Raw genomic sequence first — 8,138 nt, forward strand, 5'->3', positions numbered from 1 at the left:
TAGGCCCCCACCTAAAAATATGTGCAAAGAGCCCTAACAATTAGCCCTCCCCACCACATTGTTAACCAGATTCACTCTGCTTTGAAATACCAGCAAAGCAAAAAGAAATTAAGCTATGACTGAAGGCTTTGTTATGAATGTGCAGAAAACATCACCAAGCACAAACTCAGCTTTAAATCAGGTTGGGTAGTAGTGCTTCATTTGAAGAATTCAAAGTATTCCACTGTGACTTATTTGCAAAGCATTTTAAGGATAAAATTGCTGGCATCTGCTGGGACACTGACTCCGTTCTTATAGCAGATGAATCTCAAGCAGTGTCCAGAGCACTGTCTAGTTGTTTTGTGCTAGATAAGTTTCAGCTGGTAAGGCTCAAGGACGTGGACAAGGTGCTTGGATCAGTCAGGGTGACCGCTTGCCCTCTGGGTGAGATGGTTTAGGCCTATAATACTGATCCTGGCTTGATTGCATTGACCGCCAATTAGTTTCCAGGCCGATACAAAGTCCTGATTTTGACCTACAAAGCCTTAAACAGCTCAGGACCATAACACATCAAGGACTGCCTCTTCCTATATGAACCAACCCAGAGCCTGCAATCACCATCTGAGGCCCTTCTTCGTGTGCCTCCACCACAAGAGAGGTCCAGAGGGCAGCAACTGGCCACTTCTGTGGTGGCTCCCCATTGGTGGAATGTTCTCCCCAGGGAGATTCACCTAGTGTCTATGTTACAAATCTTTAGGCACCAGGCAAAATCATTCCTCTTCCTCCTAGGCCTTTGGCTAATTAAACCATCTATGGCTCTTCCAACTGAGGGGCAACAACATTGTTTCGTTACTATATTTGTGTGTGTGTCCGTGTGTTTATATTGTAAACTGCAATCCTCAGATGAAGGGTAGTATATACCGTACTATTCCGTGTATAAGACTAGGTTTTTTTATTAAAAAATTACATTCAAAATTGTGGGTCGTCTTATACACAAATACAATCTCCCCCCCATTTTCTCAATTTGGGGTCCCCAAAGATAGGGAGCGTCTTATACATGGGGGCATGTTATATACGAAAAAAAATCAGTAAATGTAATAAAGAAATAAGGTAAATGGATTTGGCTCCACTGAGCATCATCTAAAGTAGCATCTAGATCACAGGTGGGGAAACGGATGCCCTCCCAATGGTCAGGAATGATGGGAGTCAAAGTCTAAAAGCATCTATACGACCACAACTTGTAGTGATCTTAGAGCCCATGAGCTAGATCTAGATTTGAACCCTTGCATTCAAATCTTAGGAAAATGTATAGAGCGTTTTGGTTCGAATCCCCGCGGCGGGGTGAGCTGCCGTCGTTCTGTCCCAGCTCCTGCCCACCTAGCAGTTCGAAAGCACTCTTAAGTGCAAGTAGATAAATAGGTACCGCTTTACAGCGGGAAGGTAAACGGTGTTTCCGTGTGGTGCACTGGTGCTGGCTTGCCAGCTGCAGCTTCATCACACTGGCCACATGACCCGGAAGTGTCCTCGGACAGTGCCGGCTCACGGCCTCTAGAGCGAGATGAGCACGCAACCCTAGAGTCGGACACAACTGGCCCGTACGGGCAGGGGTACCTTTACCTTTACCTTTACCTTTACATATCTTTAACATGGACTTTCTCTCAGAAATATTTCTTTCTTAACACATTTTGATATTTTCCCACCAGAAACTGTGCCACAATATTCAGAAAAGCATCAAATTCAATAGTACACTATATTCCGATGTTCACTTTAGTCCAGCTCATGAAGATCTGGTTGGTTCATCTTGGAAGTGGCAAAAAAGTCTGTCAACAATCTTTGAGTAGGGGTGGACATCATTTCTGTTCATTTCCTCATTTTCCCAGTCTTAAGCTCAGCTCTGCACATGCCCATATCAGTTTTCAATTGGTGAAAATTCATCAACATATCAGTGCAAATTTCTCCTAATGCACACATTTTTGCAAAAAATATTTTTTTTAAAAAAATCCCACGATATAATGCATTCTTCCAGGTTACTGCCACCAATATATGCATTTTTATGGACAATTTGCTCCTAGCATGTACATTTTTGCATGTATTACATGGCTGGAGAAGTACTTTGCAAAATTCAAAGGTGCATGAAACTTGGCTAGTGGCTTTGTTTCAGTTTGTGTATCATTTCAGAAAGCGTTCATCCAGGAGGTTCGCCCTTCCTTGCAAACTGAACTGAATTTCTCTCCCTTCTCCATTGGTAAGTTAGAGCATCGATGGAGGAGTTTGCTGCATCAGAACAAGGGTCCATCTGGTCCGGCAACCTGCATCCATTTCAACAGGGCGAGCTTTCTCAAGCTCCAGAAAAAGATGGTGCTGTGTGTTTACCTCTCCAAGATACAGGCCTAATTAATTCAGACATGGTGCAAATGATTGAAATTTCACAGCATTTAGTAGATTCTGCCCCTCGTTCTAAAGGTACGTATTGAGTGAGATGTACTAATTACTTGGTTTCGCTACTTGAGTGGGTTTCCGTGAAACGCTCCCACAGGGCTGGAGGTATGGAGATGGTGGTAGTGGGCGAAGTTTTTATAGTTTCTTTCCCTCCCCCTCCCCCCCCCACCTCTCTGCTTTTTTTTATTTTTTCCCAGGCAAGGTTTGGAGGGAGAGATCTTCAAAGGCATTTAAGATGAGCGTTCGAGCTGTGGTGCTTTTCAGCTTCTCATTCATGCGGCTTCCTTTTCATTTAATACTTTATACGGCTCGGCCTCCAGGCGCTCGGAGACGTGTGAAAACTAAGTAGCTGCTGCTGGTGGAGCTGAAGAAAAGTGCTGCGGCCCAAAATGTGTGCCTTGAACAGCCTTTGGGAGACTCTCTTTTATGTTGCGCTCTGTTATTTATTTATTCCTGACTTGCAAGGCTTGAAGGCTTCAGAGGATGGCATTGAACTCAGCCTAGGTGGGAACCATACAGAGGCTGGATGCTATTGTCACCCACCTGCCTCATGACAAGACCTGTATCCACTTCCCTCAATTGAACTGAGGAAGAGTTTTAAGATGTGGCAAGAGAAAGGAAACAGAGGAAGGGGGAGAAATGCTGGCGCTGTCTTATTTTTAGAAACAGAACCTGAGAACCTTCATCCTTTTCCTTTCTTTCTTGCCCTGACCCAGAACACAAAACAGGAAGAACTATTTACCCTGGTCTTTGACCCAAGTTGTGTGTTTTCAGGGCAATCCTATTCCTTTTTGTCATAATCTGTTTTAACTATTCTCAATTTTGAAATTTTATATGCTTTTTAAATAAATAAATAAGATTCCCCCCCCCCCATTATTTTCATTAAACATTACAAACGGCAGATGTAACCATGGAGAATTAGTGCGGTTCCAAGCTTGTACAAAGCAAGCTCGGCGCAGAAGCAAGGAAAGTACAGGCCATTGTAGTATTATAAGCACTCTTCTCTCATGTGTTTCATATTAACCCAAGGATCGTATGCCTGCTTTTAAATTTAAATTGTAACCCACCTTGGGACCTGCTGGTGAAAGGCAGGTGATAAATTTAATGGGGATTTGGATGAAAGTAGCAAAATACAAGGGAAAGTTTGGAGGACTAGGCTTGGGGGGGTGGGGTGGGAAGTGGGCAATAGTGTGACAGAGTTTTTAAATATATTTTTGGAGGTTCTTAGAAAGAATGGAGTCTATTTGGGGCATAAAACATGGTGGGTTTGGTCAATGGGAAATCCCTGTCCCTCACCAGCTCCGTGCTTGGTTTTCCTGCATTGACTGGGGACGTCTGGAGTGGGATTCTTCACACAATCAGCTAAATGCACTTAGATCCCTCCTGGCCATCAAGAACACTGAACAATGAGGGTTTCCTAAACTGGGAGGGCTGTAGCTCAGTGGCAGAGAGCATCTGCTCTGCACCCAGAAGGTCCCAGGTTCAATCCCTGGCATGACCCTTGCCTGAAACCCTGGACAGCCACTGCCAGTCAGTGTAAGCAATACTGAACTATGTGGACCAATGGCCTGACTCAGTATAAGGCATCTTCCTATGGACCCATGATGTCTCCACCTTTTATGGTCATGCAGCTTGAATTCCTGAATAGGGCTAATGTATACCAAGAATAGGATAAAACCCAACATTCAGCAGAGGGAAGTGACCCACTTCAAGCAATAATTGGTGACATAGAATCACAGAAGGGACCCTGAGGGTCATCCTGTCTAACCCCTTGCAATGCAGGAATCACAACTAAAGCCTCCATGACAGATGGCCATCCCACCTCTGCTTAATAGAGGAAGGCAGCAATTGGCAAGAGTTTTTGAAGTGCAGGCCCCCGCAGGGTGGAGGGTACCATTTGGACTCTGCTTCGGGCAACGAAGTGTCTTGAGTCAGAACTAAGAACCACTTGTCTGGATCTAGCAATGGCTTGGAAGTCCTGTGGAAAAATGCTTACCTGCACAGATTGCCTGGATGAGTGCCATCTCCTGGCCACGTTCCTTGCCCATTTTTCACACCTTACCCAGCTCTTTTGACAGCCCCTCTGAGAATACAGAATGCCGGAACAGTACAAAATATTCCAAACACAGCATAGGTTTGTCTGAGTTTAGATCCACGAAAAACTGGTGTGGCGTGCTTGTTTTGTCCTACATGCCTTTGCGACATCCCATAGCTTTGTTTTACTATAATTAAATCCAACCAGCTTTTTCGATTTTTGGAGCATATGCTAATGTTTTGTCACAATCAGCAGTCTTGCTAAACATTGCTTTGAACCATTTTGTGGGACATGAAAGCAGCACTTACTCAAAGAGTTGCCTAATGAAAGCCATTTCAGAAAGGAGATTCCAACTAAACATCAGGAAGAACTTTCTGGCAGGAAGAGCTGTTTGACAGTGGAACGGACTTCCTCTAATTGTGATGGACTCTCCTCCTTTGGAGGTTTTGAAGCAGAGGTTGGATGGCCATCTGCCGTGGATGCTTTACCTGAGATTTCTGCATTTCAGGGGGTTGGACTAGATGACCCATGGGGTCGCTTCCAACTCTACAATTCTATGATTCTTTGATTCTGTTTCTTAGTAAACATGCACATGACCAGCCTCTGCTTTTCACTTACCCTTTATTATTTCCAAATCTTCCTTCCCCTCATTGTTAAAAAAGTAACTTAATTCATTTGTTCATTAATTCAGCAAAGTAGATATCATTAACTGTCTTTAAAAAACCAAGACGATTTTATGGATTTTATGAATCCTTGAATAAATTTTTGTCCCCACTTCTCTTGCATTGTTTTGCTTCCTGTTCCCAGTATTAACTTCAATTATCTTTCTGCATGTGTTCCAAATTTGGGCATGTGTACCCTCTTTCTTTTTCTCACGGTGCTATCCTACCCTCCTTTGTTTTCATGAAATCACCAAAGGTTCTCCATTAAAATTCGGACTCTCATGGGCTCTCCTGATTGGGAAGCTTGCTATGTTCACCCTTCCTGTTTCTCCTCTGCCGCCATCATGGACTGACTGTGTGAAAAGTTTGTGCTACCTGCTTAATCTACCCCTTTCCTTTCCATCCCCTTTTCTTCCTCACCTTGTTCCCCAGAAGCAAGGAATGCAAGCTTTTTCCACTCAACCAAAATGTTTCCCAATCAGTTGACTCCAATTATCCTACCTTGACACAGGATTGGCATCCTTGGGCCCCTGCCAGGACCCACTCCACAGCAGAGGGCCCAGTGCTAACATCTGGGTCCCTGCCCCTGCTCTTCCCAGCTGATGTTGCCTGTTCAGTTGGTGTCTCTGAATGCAGTGAGGTTAAAGAAGTAGTAACCTCCATTTGCTTTACCTCAAAGATGGGGAACGTGTGGCCCTTTTGATATAGTTGAACTCTATATCAACAAGAGTTTTGGAAAACTCTCCTAGGGGAAGGCCAGTGGCAGCAGAAACACACACGCCAAAGGGTCAGTATACCCCCCCCAAACATTCCTCAGATGAAAAGGTCCCTGTTTTCATCTGAGGAATATTGGAGGGTATGCTCTTCATGGCTGTCAGCAGGGTGAGATAGGAGATCTGGTGTGAGGCTGACCCCTCCTTTAGCAAGGAACATGGGAAGGTGCCTTCTACTGAGCCCAAAACATTGGCTCATCTAGATCTGGATTGTTTATGCTGACTGACCATGGCTTACCAGTCTCAGATTGTGGCCTCTCTATGTGGAACTGGAGATGCTAGAGATTGAACCTGGAGCCTTTTGGCTGCAAAACAGGTGTCCTGCCATTTCACGATGGTCCTTCCCCCAAGACTGAAGGAAGAAAAGATCCCTCTCCACCCTTTCCCTCACCTGCTGCTCCATGCAGGGGGGTTTTCTGCTGGCAATCTGCCTCCCCATCAACAACACTTCTGTAAGTGGAAACCAGTGCTTACTGGACAGTGTCATATGGATCAGGCCTATATATATATAACATGATACCCCATACTTTTTAAAAATGCACCACAGCAAGAAATTATTTGTAATATTTTCTTTCAGTTTGGGATACACTGCGGCATTTTTTCCCCATTCCCACCCCAAGGTTTCAGAGCAGTTCAAGGCTCTCATAATTAAGATCAAACAGACAGTATTGTAAAGTTCAATGAAGATATTAATGGGGGGCCCGAGAAACCCTAGGGGATTTCATTAGTATTGTATAAGGTTAAGGCTTTGTCAGTGTTTCTTTGTTATTAATAGTATATAGTACTATCTTCAGGCTTCTATGCTCTCATCTCTGCCCCACCCAGGTCCCTTTCAAGCTCATAATCCTTTTTGAGCCCTCTTTAAATGTCAAATTACTTGCAAATGTGTGCCAGTCCACCGTTCCTACCACTGTGCCTGCACCCTACTGAGATCCCTACTCCGCCACCTTTTCCCCTCTCTGTAACTGGTGACACACAGCATTGGGAAGCCATGTAAGCAAGACTCCTGTCTCCCTTTTGGTTACTGGCAGCAATGTGTGGCATTGGGAAGCCAGGGAAGCAATGCCATCTAGCCTGTCCGCCACTACTGCGCATGTTCACCTGAAATGAAGTCTGAGTGAGATAAAGGGGGCTTGCTTTTAAGAATGCATGTATGCTGCTCCATCCCTCCTTGCCCACTGCCTGACCATCTTGCCACTCAGCCACCCTGCCTTTGGACTGGCCATGGGTCACTCCATGTAGACTGACCCAACCTTAGAGCAATCCAGGACCATCTCAACCCAATTCAACTGAAGCCTAGAACTGCTTGAATCAGCCAGATTTCATTTGGGCTTTGGTTGCATCGGGGCACAGCTCTCCTGAACAGACATAATGGTGTAAGATTGCATCGTCTGTGAGTGTGAGCCTGCCCTGCAAAGTTTCAAGGGTGAATAATGCAACCTGTGGACTTGGCCCTGCCTTTGAAGACTGAGTGACCCTCTAGAGTGGAACTGGAGGGTCGACATGGCAAGATGGAAGTCCAAATCCATCAAGCCCACCACACTCTGTGCATGTGCCTGTTCCCAGAAGTGTCTTCTACTTGGCTATCTTCCTTAGAACCTGGGTGTGAATGCATGGAGCTCTCTTTACAGCAAATGCGCATTCTGAAATGGAATGAACCACATCCACATAACAACAAAAGGTATGTCCTTGGTAACTGATCAGGGATAGAAGTCTCACACAACCAAGTGACCATGACAGTTGTCAAGCGTAAGCCTTAGATAAGGACAATCACTTTCTTAAGAAAAAGAAAGTCCTGTGCCCAATGGAATGAACAACTTTGTTATGATCTCAACTCCATAAATCCACTCCATCAAGAGAATGAACATAAATTCTGAGTGCAATTTTAGATGGGCAAAAATGATGTCCTTGTTGGGGTGATGGGAAAGAGGCAAGCTTATGATTTACAAGAACTTTTCTGGCACTTGAGCTCTTCAAAGTAAGACAAGACAGCCTTCTAAATGCTGAAGAGAATTTGGGAAAGTAAACATTAGCCTTGCTTATCCAAAACTCCCAGCACTTCAGGGTCAACCATGTCAATATAATCTGTGTAAATAAAGCATCCAGATGTCTTAGGGCATTGTCCAATGCTTTCAGATAAATGAGCATGCATTGTCTCTTTCAGTAAAGCTAGGTGGAATCTGGAGAGTGTGCATAAGTGGACTTGCATTCTCTCCCCCCCCCACACACATACACTGTTGTCAATGAGTG

Source organism: Podarcis tiliguerta (assembly GCF_965153285.1).
Source record: "Podarcis tiliguerta genome assembly, chromosome: 2".
Taxonomy (NCBI): domain Eukaryota; kingdom Metazoa; phylum Chordata; class Lepidosauria; order Squamata; family Lacertidae; genus Podarcis; species Podarcis tiliguerta.